Below are 16,388 nucleotides of genomic sequence, written 5' to 3' on the forward strand. Positions count from 1 at the left end.
TACCTGTTTGTACCACATTCTAAAGCTGTGGGATAGGATGTTAATTTTTATTCTCCCTCATGTGCTTCGATACTTCCATGTAATAAACACAAGTATTCCATAAAAAGTGCTTGTGGTAAACTTGATTGTTGCTTTTTTTGTATTCTTAAAAGATTTATGATCACATGGAAAGCATTTTATACTGGGTTAGTCACTTTTACTTCAAATGGAACTTATATTCCTGATATTCTGTTTATTTCTGTTAACATTGCTGTTTTTTTGTTGCTGTTTTTTTTATATGAGCATTGGGCCTGAGTTGACAGTAGCAGCGATTCAGACTGAAAACAGCAGGAAAAGAAAGAAAGGAAAAGAAAAAAAACGTGGGACATTTCAGGTGTTTGTTTTAAGCTTCACCAGACCCAAGACATCGCACGGAAGTTTGCATTACTCACAGACAAGATTTTACAACTTAAAGGTCAAGCTGTCAACTATTATCTTTAGCGACATCAATCACAAGGTTTAAGAAAAGAAAATGATACACGTTATCCTGCTTTGTTTGTGCCAGAGCGGAAAATCCCAACTGAATTTACAGCTGTTTGTTTTTGTTTTTTTATTTGACCTTAACTGTGACCGTTATTCACTGCTGAGGGTGAGCTGCTTGTACATGTACTGAACATGTCTAGTGTTTGCATGCATGCAGCCAGTTTCTTTTTTAAATGTTAGATCATTTTGAATACAGCTGAAATGCAGCGACACCTACCGAATTTTCCTACAATACCTTATAACCACGGACAACTGCTCGGGACTCCAGGCCAGTGGAGGGCCTCCAAGAGCCGACAAACTTCAAGGTGCAGCAGTAAAAAGGTGCAGTTTGCAGCGACAGCAGGAGAGACCTGGCCTGCCCCACCTCACTTGTTTCACTCACTTTAAAAGTGAAAGGCATGATTTTGTTCAGCTCTACTTTCAATGGCACGCAGTCTTTGCATATGGAGGTCATAATAGAAACACTTCCTCAGTATTTTCAGAGTAAGAAAATGTTTACATTTCATATTTGGTTTGTTCATGTTAAAATATTTATAACGTGACTTCTGTTACAGCTCACAGGCTTGAGCAGACGATTCAATTCAATTCAATTCAATTCAATTTTATTTATATAGCGCCAAATCACAACAAAAGTCGCCTCAAGGCGCTTCATAGATACAGAGAAAAACCCAAACAATCATATGACCCCCTATGAGCAAGCACTTTGGCAACAGTGGGAAGGAAAAACTCCCTTCTAACAGGAAGAAACCTCCGGCAGAACCAGGTTCGGGGGGGGGGGGGGGGGGGGGGGGGCATCTGCTGCGACCGGTTGGGGTGAGAGAAGGAAGACAGGATAAAAGACATGCTGTGGAAGAGAGACAGAGGTTAATAACAGATATGATTCAATGCAGAGAGGTCTATTAACACATAGTGAGTGAGAAAGGTGGCTGGAAAGGAAAAACTCAATGCATCATGGGAATCCCCCGGCAGCCTACGTCTATTGCAGCATAACTAAGGAAGGATTCAGGGTCACGTGGTCCAGCCCTAACTATATGCTTTAGCAAAAAGGAAAGTTTTAAGCCTAATCTTAAAAGTAGAGATAGTGTCTGTCTCCTGTCTCCTGTCTCCTGAATCTGAAAACTGAAGGCTCTCCCTCCCATTCTACTTTTAAATACTCTAGGAACAACAAGTAGGCCTGCAGAGCGAGAGCGAAGTGCTCTAATAGGGTGATATGGTACTACAAGGTCATTAAGATAAGATGGGGCCTGATTATTTAAGACCTTGTATGTGAGGAGCAGGACTTTGAATTCAATTCTGGATTTAACAGGAAGCCAATGAAGGGAAGCCAAAACAGGAGAAATATGCTCTCTCTTTCTAGTCCCTGTCAGTACTCTTGCTGCAGCATTTTGGATTAGCTGAAGGCTTTTCAGTGAGTTTTTTGGACATCCTGATAATAATGAATTACAGTAGTCCAGCCTGGAAGTAATAAATGCATGAACTAGTTTTTCAGCGTCACTCTGAGACAGGATATTTCTAATTTTAGAGATGTTGCGCAAACGGAAGAACACAGTCTTACATATTTGTTTAATATGTGCGTTGAAGGACATATCCTGGTCAAAAATGACTCCAAGGTTCCTCACAGCGTTACTGGAGGCCAAGGTAATGCCATCCAGAGAAAGAATCTGGTTAGATACCATATTTCTAAGCTTTTCAGGGCCGAGTACAATAATCTCAGTTTTATCTGAATTAAGAAGCAGAAAGTTAGCGGCCATCCAGGTCTTTATGTCTTTAAGACATCCCCGCAGTTTAACAAATTGGCCTGTGTTATCTGGCTTCATGGACAGATAGAGCTGGGTGTCATCTGCATAGCAGTGAAAATGTATGCTATGTCTTCTAATGATACTGCCTAAGGGAAGCATGTATAATGTAAACAGAATTGGTCCTAGCACTGAACCCTGTGGAACTCCATAATTAACCTCAGTGTGTGAAGAGGACTCTCCATTTACATGCACAAATTGGAGTCTATTAGATAGATATGATACAAACCACTGCAGTGCAGTACCTGTAATACCTACAGCATGTTCTAATCGCTCTAATAGGATATTATGGTCAACAGTATCGAATGCTGCACTAAGGTCTAGCAGGACAAGCACAGAGATGAGTCCACTGTCAGAGGCCATAAGAAGATCATTTGTAACCTTCACTAAAGCTGTTTCTGTGCTGTGATGAGCTCTGAAACCTGACTGAAACTCTTCAAATAAACCATTACTCTGCAGATGATCTGTTAGCTGTTTGACATCTACTCTTTCAAGGATTTTTGATATGAAAGGAAGGTTGGAGATTGGCCTATAATTAGCTAAGACTGCTGGGTCTAGAGATGGCTTTTTGAGTAAAGGTTTAACTACAGCTAGCTTGAAGGCCTGTGGTACATAGCCGATCATTAGAGATAGGTTGATCATATTTAAGATTGAAGAATTAATTAATGGCAGGACTTCTTTGAGCAGTTTTGTAGGAATGGGGTCAAAAAGACACGTTGATGGTTTGGAGAAAGTAATTATTGAAGTTAACTCAGAAAGATCAATTAGAGAAAAAGAGTCTAACTTAACATCGATGGTACTAAGAGTAGCTGTGGATAATATTACATCTGTGGGATGATTACTGGTAATTTTTTCTCCATCCATCCATCCATTCGCTTCCGCTTATCCTTTTTCAGGGTCGCGGGGGGCGCTGGAGCCTATCCCAGCTGTCATAGGGCGAAAGGCGGGGTACACCCTGGACAGGTCGCCAGTCTGTCGCAGGGCTAACACATAGGGACAGACAACCATTCACACTCACATTCACTCGTAATTTTTTCTCTAATGATAAAAATTTTATTTGTGAAGAAGTTCATGAAGTCATTACTAGTTAACGTTAAAGGGATTGTTGGCTCAAAAGAGCTCTAGCTTTTTGTCAGCCTGGCTACAGTGCTGAAGAGAAACCTGGGGTTGTTCTTATTTTCTTCAATCAGTGATGAATAGTAAGATGTTCTGGCTTTGCGGAGGGCTTTCTTATAAAGCAGCAAACTATTTCTCCAGGTTAAATGATGATCCTCTAAATTTGTGACACGCCATTTCCTCTCCAGATTACGAGTCATCTGCTTTAGGGTACATGCTTGAGAATTATACCACGGAGTCAGGTACTTCTGATTAGAGACCTTAGTTTTCACAGGAGCTACAGTATCCAGAGTCGTACGTAGTGAGGAGGTGAAATTATTAACAAGATAATCGACCTCTGTTGGGGTAGCGTTCAGATAGCTGCTCTGCTCTGTGTTGGTACAGGGCATTGAAGATGATAACAGTGGGTGGATTATATTCTTAAACTTACAGTTTTTTCTGATTGCTTAAGCACATTTTTTGTAACTATTGGCTAATTTTGCAAAACTCTTCACACAAATAAGAAAACCTGTCACCCAATCATCAAAACATTGTAGTTCTCTTGCAAAAGCAAACACAGCTAGATTAACTCTTCACACCTTCGTAAAAATGGTGTTTCCGTATCAAACAGTACACACAAGCCATCATCTACTAAGCACACAATGCGCCAACTGCACACTGATGGTATGAATATAAAACACATCTGGCTTTTGCTTTCTCTGTGCACAAGGTAGGCTATGTCAGTTTGAGCTCATACTTCTGTCATAGATCCATAAGCATAGAGGGATCCAAACTTCAAGTACTGGTGTTTATTCAAACACATCAAAACAAACACAAGTGTTTATTTCCAAGTATAAGATTATTTGCAATCGCCATAATGACTATATGGGTTACTTGGTCTGCAGTGAACATGCTTCCTCTGCCCCCAGCATCTGGTCATCTAGCAATTCTGTAAAGTAACAATTTCAGTATTTTTACATCAATGGTATTGGTGTGTTTCTCATTGGCATATGGCAGTGCTACAAATCTTTGTGCAAAGTGACTGTACTAACCGATTCTCATTTCAAGATGTCCTTATGGTGCTTGCTACAGTGTAGCGGCTCGAGTTAGGCTGGACCCGTTGGCCAGCTACCCTCAGGGTCATTCCACGGTTGATGACATGGTCCACTATTGTAGCTCTGATGTCATCAGCAATTCTATTTCTTACTCTTCCTACCCTTCCTCTCCCCCCTCCTCATCTTCCTCTCCCCCCTCCTCGTCTTCCTCTTGCTCCTCCTTGTCCTTGTCGTCCTCTTCATCCTACTTCTTCACCTCCACGTCCTCTTCCTCGGCCTCCTCTACTTCTCACTCTTTCTGCTCCCTCCATTGTACTCCGCACACACAGCTTACCTGTATTATAGTGCTTAGGCTGATTGCAAAGTGAACTAATTATCTAAGAAAGTTTTGACATGTGAAAGTGTGCCAGACAGTTGGCAAATTAGTGTTAATGATAGCCATACATGTGTATACATTTGCTAGGAGTGTGTTGGAAATTTGGTAATTGAGTGTTGTGCAGTGAATTGTGCCTACAGTTTTGCAAAGTGTGTGTTACAAAATTGCAAACTGAGTGCAAAGCAGTTTTTGTGCTTTTAGTTTTGCAAACTCAGTGAGTGGTTTTGCTATAAGTCTGAATAGTTTTAGAGATTGTGCTACAGGAATCACAGTTAGGGTTTAAGCATTCAGAAAAAACTGTAAGCAATCAGAAAAAACTGTAATTGTACCAGTGTGCAAAACTCTGTTGTAGTGTGTGTGTTTTTGAGGGCTTGTGTTTGATGTCTGAGGGCAAAGTTTGGTTTTTCAGCAAGAGTGAATAGTTTTGGGTGTAGAGCTTCATTTTGACCTGGAAATAGGATGTTTGGGGAATTGAGTGAGATGTTATGGATTTGTGTTTACTGTTGTGAGGATATGAGGCGTAGTTTCAAGAAATGTGTTTTAGCAATCGAGAAAAACTGTAAAACAAGATCTAGAGTGTGATTAAAGTGGTGGGTGCGTTCTTTTACATTTTGAGAGAAACCAATTGAGTCTAATAACAGATTAAATGCCATGTTGAGGCTGTCATTTTTAGCATCTACATGGATGTTAAAATCACCCACAATAATTATTTTATCTGAGCTCAGAACTAAATTAGATATAAAGTCTGAGAAATCAGACAGAAACTCTGTGTAAGGCCCAGGTGGACGATAGATGATAACAAGTAAGACTGGTTTCTGAGTTTCACAGCTGGGGTGGACAATGTTAAGCATCAGGCTTTCAAATGAATTAAAAGTCTGTCTTGGTCTTTCATTAATTAATAGGCTGGTGTGAAAAATTGCTGCCACACCGCCCCCCCCGGCCTGTGGTTCGAGATTTCTGGTAGTTAGAATTAGAGATGGCACGATACCACTTTTTTATGTCCGATACCGATACCGATATCATAAATTTGGATATCTGCCGATACCGATATGAATCCGATATAGTGTTTTTTAACCAACAAAACTGTTTTTTAAAATATCTTGCTGCATTTTGCAAGTCTGCAAGTTCATACTCAAGTTTAAAACAACAACTACACTAAAGCTATTCTGTTATACCTGTATACAAAAAAAATATTTCATAGTTCAGCAATACTGATCAATCTAATAAACTTAAACCTACACCATCCTCCCTATTCTGGTATTTTAAAGAGTACTTAGCGTAAATATTAAGCAACCTAACTAATAGGGTTCCAACTCCCAGCAACAACAAAAATAAATAAATAAAAAATAGGGAACCACCCGTCACGCGCCACCTCATGATGCTTAATCGACGTAATCAACCTTAATTTGATGCAGTGTAAAAAAAAAATGCACAGAAATCAATTATTTTTCAAGAAATATTAAATAGATTCAACATCTTTCTTCAACAAAATTGCAGACTGCACAGATGGTACCTTCCCAAAGTAAAAAGTACTATAGCTTACTAGGGTATATATATTAGACTTAACAGTTACTATATACAGTAATTGACTTCTATTCATTTTACATCAAATTAAAACTTTGGGTGTCAGATAATTATTTATTAAAAGCTCGACATTTTAAATGAGAATAAGAAAGAAAAGTATGTCTTTGTGCCCCCTTTTCCCAGTTAATGCCCTATCGGCCCCCCTGGCTAAACTTTGCTAGATCCGCCCCTGCACAGTTACCAGCCGTCAGCTACGTAGAAAAAGATCCTCGAGTAGAAAGTAATATTAAATAAATTCTAACAACAGCTGATCAAGCTTAAACGTGCTGCTGTTGTTCAGCCGCTGGTTTCCTCTTTCTGGTGCAAAGTGGACCAAAAACAAACAAGAGACACGGACTGGCAACAGAAAAGCCGATCAGCTGATCATTAGCAGTTTCACGATTGAAGTAGCAGCCGGAGAGCAAGAGGCAGTCGCTCGTTAAGCTTAACGTGGGAATGCTTTACAAACATTCAGAGATGGACTTACACACTTGCTTTACTTCTCTCGGGGATAACTTTGTCGGAGATGAAATGCCAGGTTGCTAGCGAAGCTCCACATGCTATCCAGACCAGTCCCGCATGCCACAGCTGCTCTATCACGTGATGCATACTGCTCCGACGTGCTAACGTCGTTCTGAGGCGAGTTACGGCGTGTTGCAAGTTTTGTGAGGTGCTTTCGTGATATTTAATGGATCGGATTACATTTTTTATTTTTCTCCGATATCCGATCCAGTAATTTAGGTCAGTATCGGACCGATACCGATATGTAATATCGGATCGGTCCATCTCTAGTTAGAATGCCAAAAGGCTACAGCGCACCCCCCAAAAAACAATGACTAACATGTGTTTGTGAGTTTTTGATTAGAGCCCGAGCAAACTCTAATCACTAATACTTATTACGGAAAATCTCGTGGAACAATGTTGTCACTCAAACATCCGAACACCCAACGTTTTAATAAACTGCAGCCTTCTGCAGTGCGCACAGACTAGACGCTGCACATCTTGTAAAGTTTTTATCACCAATTTTCCCATATAGAACAAAAACACGTGTGGATTCGTTCAAAACTTTAAGCCTTTCCCAAATTGTAGTCCTGCTGTCTTTTTTGTTGTTGTTTGTTTTAGATTTTCCAGCAATGTGTTGTAAAATATGTTGCACTGTTCCTGAAAATGAATTAACAAATATATGTTCAGTGGGTCTCTTTTGGTTTGGTTCAGAAGCCCATTGTTAATAAGAGAGCTTCCACTGCATTCAGAATACATAACAGCAATAAGTGCAACAAAGTAGAATAACACTGACTGTAAAAAAAGGAAGTAAATAAAGGAGGCGTAAAAAGCAGATCTAAACACTGAATGTGGGGTTCGTCAGTGCAGCTCAGCAGTCAGATGAGTAATGAAGCCGTCTGTGGGGAAGTCCCTTCTACTTTAATGTAGCTATTCCACATGTGATGCTCAGCACAGGTGTGTGACTCAAAATGCACAGAAAACGTTACAAAATGATGAAAAGCAAGAGGCCCCAAGTTTGTGAGGACTGTGTGGATGGAAATAGAAAATACAAACCATTAGGAATAGCTATGGATTTTTTCAATCTGTCATTAATGTAAAAACAAATTGAAGCAAAGATAAAAGCGAGGAAAATGGAGCAAGATGATGATAAACCGTTTCTTCGGTATGGGAGGATGTGTTCTGGCAGTGGGGAGTTTTTATAGCTGGTAAATGTTGTGTTGCAGGATTGTAACAACAGTCTTCTGGCTGGAGTTGCAGTTTTCCGATTACCCAAAACTCCCTTGATTAGCTCATGAAGGGTTTCTGAAAGGTTTAAAACACAGCTGTAAAAAACTGGCCACACATTATGCATGAGAGTTTACTAAACAGCAAACTGCGCTGTGTTATAGGAAAAAAGACGTTTTTTAGGATATAGACTGTGAAAACAAAATGTCCCCAAGCTTGTGCTGTAAAAGCAAGTTTCTTTGTTTGTTTTTTGTACTTAATCTATCTTCTGCCCTAAGTGTTTATCTCTCAGTGTTTGTACTAGCTGCACTCTCAGAGACTTTTCGTGAGTTAGGTCTGTTAAGTGTGCTGGAAACCCCTGAAGTCTACCACTGATGTCAATAACTATCATGGACTCTTTTCTTACAGTGATAAAAGGTTCGAAGAGAATAAATCGCACTGACTCTCCTGACCTCATTTCTGTTTTCTCTGGTTTTATTGAAACGTGGTGACACATATTGGATATTTTTATGACTTTTAGACCAGATAGCAATGGAGAAGATAGAAGCCTGTTCAGTGATGATCACTAATGTCACCTTAGGGTTTGCATTTGTGGCTTTCTGTGAAATGTAAACTACAAGTTTGCTTCATTTTGATTGTTCTGCCTTGTACCTAATACTACTGGGCCTTGTGCATTTTTGTCAGTACAATATGCACTTTGACCCAGAACAGGAAGTCAGACATGTTATCTATTCTATTCAATTCAGTTTTATTTATACAGCACCAGATCACAACAACAGTCGCCTCAAAGCGCTTTATATTGTAAGGTAACCCTACAATAACACATAGAGAGATAAACCCAAACAATCATATGACCCCCTATGAGCAAGGCCTTTGGCAACAATGAGAAGGGAAAACTCCCTTTTAACAGGAAGAAACCTCCAGCAGAACCAGGCTCGGGGAGGGGCGGCCATCTGCTGCGACTGGTTGGGGGGAGAGAAGGAAGAAAGAATAAAAGACATGCTGTGGATGAGAGACAGAGATTAATAACAAGTATGATTCAGTGCAGAGAAGTCTGTTAACACGTATTGAGTGAGAAGGGTGACTGAAGAAATACTCAGTGCATCATGGGAGTCCTCTAGCAGCCTACGCTTATTACAGAATAACTAAGGGAGGATTCAGGGTCACTTGATCCACCCCTAAATATATGCTTCACGTGCATCACTCTGAGACATGACATTTCTAATTTTAGAGACATTGTGCAAATGGAAGATGAGCACTCCTACATATTTGATTAATATGTGCACTGAAGTCATAAATGACTCAAGGAACCCTCACAGTGTTACTGGAGGACAATGCAATGCTATCCAGTATGTGGTTAGATACCAAATTTCTAGGATTTTTAGGGCCAAGTACAATAACCTGAGTTTTATCTGAATTTAGAAGCAGAAAATTAGAGATCATCCAGGTCTTTATGTCTTTAGACCTGGATGACCTCTAATTTTCTGGGTCAAAGTGTTATCTGGGTTTAGCAGGTGCACACATCCTGAAGGGTTCCTGTAAGCTTGCAGCATAGGAAAAAAAAAAGTAAAGCCCAATATAATCCTATTTTGAAAAACATGTTTACAATGTTCATGAGGGCTTCTGGAACTACAAACAAGTAAATTACTACTCCTATTATGGTGTATTATTAATGTTCAAATCATGGCTGTATCTTTGTAAAACATTTAAAATGTGTTTGTTTGTTTGTTTTTTTATTTGTGTGAAATATGAGATACTGATCCACCACACAGAGGAAAATAAAATGTCTTCTCAGATTCCCCAAAACAGCAAGCAGGAACAGGAAATCTTTCTTTTGAAACCAGTGGAATTATTTACTCATCTGCACTGCTGACCTGGGTGACAGCGTAGCAACCTTCCCCTCATTTGATAAACGGTCATTCTCAAAGAGAAAAAGAAAGCCTGTGATTCCACAACAGTTCTTTCCATGATCCCGATTTCAACCCGGACTTGTGTGCTGGACTTGTGCGCTGGACTTTTCCATATGGAAATCTTTCATTGCCGTCTTTTGTGGAGGGCACTGCCTCATGGGACATTTTTCCTCCCCTTTGTCAGAACACAGCAGGAGAGCAAGTGACGACATACTTAATGCACTTTTCCTCCCACCATCGTCACAATTGATGGCGGGTGGAAGGGGTTATGTGAGGCTGAGCAGTTTTGTTCTGCACAAGCACAAATATGTAAGCAACATAACTGGTTCAAATGTGATCACAGTGCCTGTGGAACAAATCTGTGAAATGTCTGAAATTATAGAAACACATGAAGACCCTCTACTCTCTGTTCTCCCAGCTGTGTTTCTGTGCATGCGTGCGCATGTGTTTGTGTATTTTGCCATTTCCAGATTCCAAGGGATAGTAGATCAAATGGCTAATGGACAGTCATTATAGTTTTACTGGCATGCATGTAGTAGTTGGGTTTCTGACAGCAAGTGTCCAGCTCCACTTCATATCCAGAAGTTCCCACCCTGCCTGCAAACCACATTTATCACAAGTACAATTTCCACAAAGCAAGCAAATCGTGAGTGGAGGGAACTGCTGTGTCACTGAGTGACAGCCCGAGCAATAATGGATAGAATCAGTGTTTGCAGGGGGAAACCGTGTGAAACATTGTTATTAAACACTACAAATTGTCTCAAGATCATTTGTGACGAGATTTTTGTCAGCATTGTTGATGTCCGGTGTTCACAAATTGAGTTTAGCATTTACCTCAGTAAAGACTGATGCTCTGTGCTTGCTATGTGGATAAATACTCAAAAGATCTAACATTCATTTCAAATGTTATCAAGCAATTTGTCATGTTAATCTGACAGTAGAGCTTTTATCTGTATAGTCCAGAATGTGCACAATTAGTGTTGTTATTGATGAGGCTGACCCAGATATAAAGTATAACTCATCTAAGATTCATCTGGCCCACTCGAGTGGGTAATATAAGATGATGGGAGAAGAAAACTGTAATCAGCATCAAAAGTGAGCTCTGTTATTAATTAGAGTCGTTTGCAGGACATCTGAGAACCAAAAACTGGAGTCCAGAAAAACCACACCTGCTCCCTCAGCCTCTGAACAGCACGTCCTACATGTTAACATGTGAGAATGCTCACACTCAAAGGCGCACGCAGTCTCCATCTTCATATCTCACGCAAACAATGAACTCACAAAGTCACACACACACACAGTGAGGGCATCACATGTCACACGCTCTGCACCGCAAGAAATGGTGTTTCCTGAGAAAAATAGAATGTGCTGTTCTGATGAAGCCTCCTCCTTTCCTGTTCCCCTCGTAACTGTAACACACACCCTAATGTTTCACACTTAACCTCAGTCTTGTTGCCTAAGAGCTGCTGTGGCAAAACTTGGGACAAAAACAACCTCAAATTTTGGGCTTTCAGTTTTCATTCCCTTCCTCACTTCCTTTGCTTCCAACCTCAGAGTTCCCCAAATTTATCTGCATTTCGCTGCTTCTCTGACCAGCTAAGAGTGCAGGCGCCTTGAGGTTTTTCTCCTCCTCTTGTTTCCTTTTTTCTCCTTTTCTTCCTTTGCTTTTAAACTTTGATTAATGATCTCTTCTGAGACTTCAATTCGCCAACCAGCACTTCACCTTCCCTTCATGAATGTCCTCATGTTGGCCTGTGTATTACCTGAGGTTCCCTAACCCCAACCCTAACACACCATAATACAACACACGTTTTATGTTTTAAGCACAAAGACAGTGAGGAGCAAAGAGAGGAGGGGACAAACGAGGAGCCCATCTTGGCAACAAACCAGGATCAGCATGGATGTGCCAAAGCATGTGTGCATGTTGTGGTTTGTGGTACAAAGTGCCCTGAGAACTAATTTCTCAAGCTAACAGTTGTTTTACAGCGTTCAAAAGCTTGGGCAGAAAGCTCCACTTAGACTAATAATTTGTCATCAGAGGATGAATTAGCTGCAAGGCTTTGCAGAGGCTTTGCAGACAGCATGTTGTGCTGCGTTTTTACTCACTGAAAGACGCACTTCAAACTCTATTAAGTGTGACCTTGCATTCTCACACATCCATGTTAAATCTGCTTGTTGCTCAGAATTCAGCTGTTCCTCATGCCTGTTTATGGTCAAGCTATGCTAAGAGGGTCGCTCAAAACACAGCCAGAGGGCATGGGAACAAGTAGAGAGAGTAACTGAGTGTGCAGACACAGAAAGAGGGAGGAACAGAGGATACTTGATTTACATATGTATAAAATTAAATAAGAAGCCCCCCCACCCCCTTACTAACAAATTTGACAGTAATTTTGTGTTCTGACATAAGTTCAGAACACAGGCCAAGCTTCGGCCGCTCGCTCTCCCCATAGCTGGACTGGCCATCGGGCATACCGGGCATTTGCCCGGTGGGCCGCTGGCGATTTTTTGTTTTTATGGGCCGATGGATTTTTTTTTTTTTTTTTTTTTAGGAAGGGTATATATAATGAAAGGTGTTGGATTGGCCAATTGGTCATGATCGACTCTGGGCTGGACCAATTACAGCCGAGGAGGCTGGATGCACCCTCCCCCTTGTTTAACAATCACGTGATTTTCGCGCATTGCATGCCGGGAACTCGTGGCAAAACAATCCAAGTACCGCATCAAATGCAAACATTTGCAGCACCGCAAAACGTTAATTCTCCGGTTCCAATACCTTCTTTTTTTTTCTTTGCCGCACAAAAAAGGAATGTACAAAACAAAAGGAGAACAATGCCGGTCCGTACAAAGACAGACTCGACGAAAAGACAAAGAAAAGATACGAGGAAAAAATCAAAGGAGTGAAAGAGTGGACAAAAGACGTCAGCGTGCTGCCCAACTTTCACCACGCTCAGATTTATAATTATACGCTTCTTGGAGTGAGTGCACACACTCATGAAGTTTAGTAACTTCAGGTCACTGCAACAAGCCCAGGTACAGTTTACCGACGGATGGGTACAGGACCTTGAAATGCACCGTGTAGAACGAAAGACTATTGTACATATCATAAGTTTACCAGTCTCACAAATCGTCTTCATAAATACACATTCATTAACAGTTTATTAATATAACCTTTGAGCTCAACGGTAATTAATTAGTAGTGGAAATAATTTCTGGTAGTGTAACAGTGTTTATGTGGTATTATTCCACTTGCCACAAATATCAGTGTAATGGGGAAACAGCGCCCCCCCCCTCTCGGTGTGGCTGGCTGCAGTAATCGCTGCCAGTCTGCCGTAGCCATACGAGAGGTGAGTTGTATTGTTCCGCACACAATATAGCTAAGTAGTACAGACACATAAAACATGTTTGATTATCTGACGAGCACCGAGTGTAATAAGTGCTTAGTGGACACATGTCCAACACCAGTTTTATGTACTTTTCATTTGTTTATTAATGTGTGAAACTGTATGCTAAAGCGGAATGCTAATGAGATGTTCTGCCGTAGTGTGCTGTGCGGAGTGGTGTGTGGCGAGCCTGTGCACTGATAATACACCGTTGTTTCCATTCAGGAAATAAAGTGGCAACGATCGATCAGAGACTCCTTGTCTTTTTAAAAACACTACACAACGCAGAGTCGAGGAGTCTGTTTGGGCCGAACTGTTGCAGCGGGATGAAGCAGAAACCGGTTACAGTAGCATTACAGAAATGTAGCAGTGACAATAATATTGTATGTTGTAATCGCCAGTGTTGGGAAGGTTACTTTTAAAATGTATTCCGTTACAGAATACAGAATACATGCCCCAAAATGTATTCTGTAACGTATTCCGTTACGTTACTCAATGAGAGTAACGTATTCTGAATACTTTGGATTACTTAATATATTATCGTGCTTTTTACAACAACGTGAATGTACTATTGCTGTGTGATTTATTACTATTACTGAAGGTCCGCGACTCCGAACTGTAGTAAAGGGACCTCTGACTAATATGGCGGGGTCCCTGTCGGCTCGTAGCCGAAAAATAGCTTTACTTTGTTGTGTGGGTCAATTTTTCTTGCGAGAGACAGAGAGAGGCGTTGAAAGACTGCTCCAACGGAACTTATTGTTTTCGGAGGAAAACACGAACACGGTGTACAGTCGAGTCTTAATAGCTTACTTACAACTGGGCTCGTCAGGCACTCTTCTTGGCTGCAGTGGTTATTATTATATTTACATGTTTCCAGCTCCCGTTTTTCCTCGACGACAACTCGTACCTTTCCACTCGCCTTTTTCTCCCTCCTCGCGCTCACAGACACATAACGTGTATGGCAGTGCATTCTCCCTGCAACACGGACTACACTGCCCATGATGCTACATTCTTTAGAGCTATGCTTGTAGCATTCTGCCTGTTAGCTTAGCACAACAACAACAACGAAAAGGCGCTCTCTCACCCAGGAAACACACAGTCGCAGAGAGAGAGAGAGCGTCGCCCTGTAACCATGGCAACCATAACGCTGCCGCCTGGAACAACAGCACGTAGCTGTCAAACAAAACCCAAACAGTCCTGACCCGCGACAAAATGAAACAGGAAAGTACCGCAGTGTAATCCATTTATTTCAACAAAGTAACTGTATTCTGAATACCACCTTTTTAAACGGTAACTGTAACGGAATACAGTTACTCATATTTTGTATTCTAAATACGTAACGGCGGTACATGTATTCCGTTACTCCCCAACACTGGTAATCGCAATGGACAATTAGTGATACAAAACAACTGTTTTATCCTGTGAATAAAAGTGTATGTTTTTGTCAATGTACCATGGTTATAACAGAAGCGAAACGCAATATTGTGTCAGGACAATTCACTATTTATGCACAATAAACAAAGGAGCATAGCGCGACAATTTCTGTTCAGCGCCAGACTTGCTTGTAACCTATATCACCAATTATGTTAAGAAAAATGACGTATTAACTACTACAAAACTCTGACCTTTGTGGGAATGCTTGGAGCAGACTAACATGTGAGCTGGAGTGTTCTGAGATGTTATATTTGGTATATCCAGACCATCCGTCGGCTCTTACTTCGGAAACATGGCTTAAAAAATTTCACTTCAACGACGTAATCCGATAAAAAAAAAAAAACTATCTCTTTACCCGTCGGCTTCCCGTGGCTGTCATGCGACCGGTTATTGCAGTTAATAATACAACAGCTTCTTGCCATTTTTTTGGGTTTCTTTTTATCGCTGTGTAACTGAGTTCAATTGAAAGCCTGCGTGCGCTAGTACCTCTTGCCACAAGTTCCCAGAATCCTTTGCGGTTTTATCCCTGAATGACGTCACATTTTCAATCTTTATCCTGGTGGGCCGGTCTCTAGTCAAAATGCCCGGGCCGATTTTTTGTCCCAGTCCAGCCTTGGCTCTCCCGCCGCTCCGCTCCTCGCTCGCCCGCCAGCCGTTTTACTCACCGGACCTTCAACCTCGCCATGGCACAGCGGCTCCGCCTACCACCTCGGCTCAATGGAGGCTCCCGTGCCAGAGGCTCGGCTGTGTACCCCGCCTGCTGCCTCTTCCCGGAGAAAGCGGCGCACACGGCGAGCGAGAGGGGAACACGAAGGCGAGGGCGAGAGAGAACATGAAAGAGCAGGAGAGAGAAGCATAACAGGCTGGGGGAACATGGGCAAACATGACAGACAGGGGAGGCATGGAATAAATGCGAGGAGAGGAACATTCCTAAATGGGGAAAACCCCACGTAAATAAACAGAGACACACAGAGAGGAACACAGAGGGCAAAGACATAAGGGGAGCCTAAATTTACAAGAAACCAACATAGAATAAACTCAGGACTAGTAAATGAACCTTAAATAATAAACCATAATACAAAATGACATCAAAATACCAGAAACTCAGACGGCTGCGTAAAAATAACCCATAACCATGACAGATACATTACTTTGATAAATGTAAGCACATTCACACCTTGTGTTAAGTGACCTGGCACATCGCTGAGCACATGAAGACAAAATGAATATCAACCCATCATAAAAAAAAAACCCCTATAAGTGAAGAAATTGGGTAGTCCACTAAAAAAATGTGATTCTTTTCTACTGGGATGACTGGTTGCAATGTGACAGAATTTTCCAGTAGCTATTCCTCACATGTTTCCTGAAAAAAGGGACTCTGTAATATTAGATCTGATAAATAATGTCCTAACCCCTCCTTCTTGCATACACAAACACTTCATGGTACTGCATGCGGGTACTGCATGTCATCACCTGTTAATCTGCTGCAGTTCGTGTCCTCATGTCTCTCTGCACTTGCTCTGTATTCT

General features: G+C 41.3%; 1 long non-coding RNA gene across 1 annotated transcript; it reads left to right on the forward strand.

The window, feature by feature from the left end:
- The first annotated feature begins 12,823 nt into the window (after positions 1-12,823).
- LOC146718912 (uncharacterized) lies at positions 12,824-13,873 on the forward strand. Its single transcript, XR_014920540.1, has 2 exons — positions 12,824-13,389; positions 13,587-13,873. It is a non-coding gene; the product is annotated as an uncharacterized LOC146718912 (long non-coding RNA).
- Positions 13,874-16,388: the final 2,515 nt, after the last annotated feature.

Source organism: Copadichromis virginalis, linkage group LG1 (assembly GCF_057382275.1).
Source record: "Copadichromis virginalis isolate Kocher_CV1m ecotype Utaka linkage group LG1, C_Virginalis_male_GT1.1, whole genome shotgun sequence".
Lineage (NCBI taxonomy): Eukaryota > Metazoa > Chordata > Actinopteri > Cichliformes > Cichlidae > Copadichromis > Copadichromis virginalis.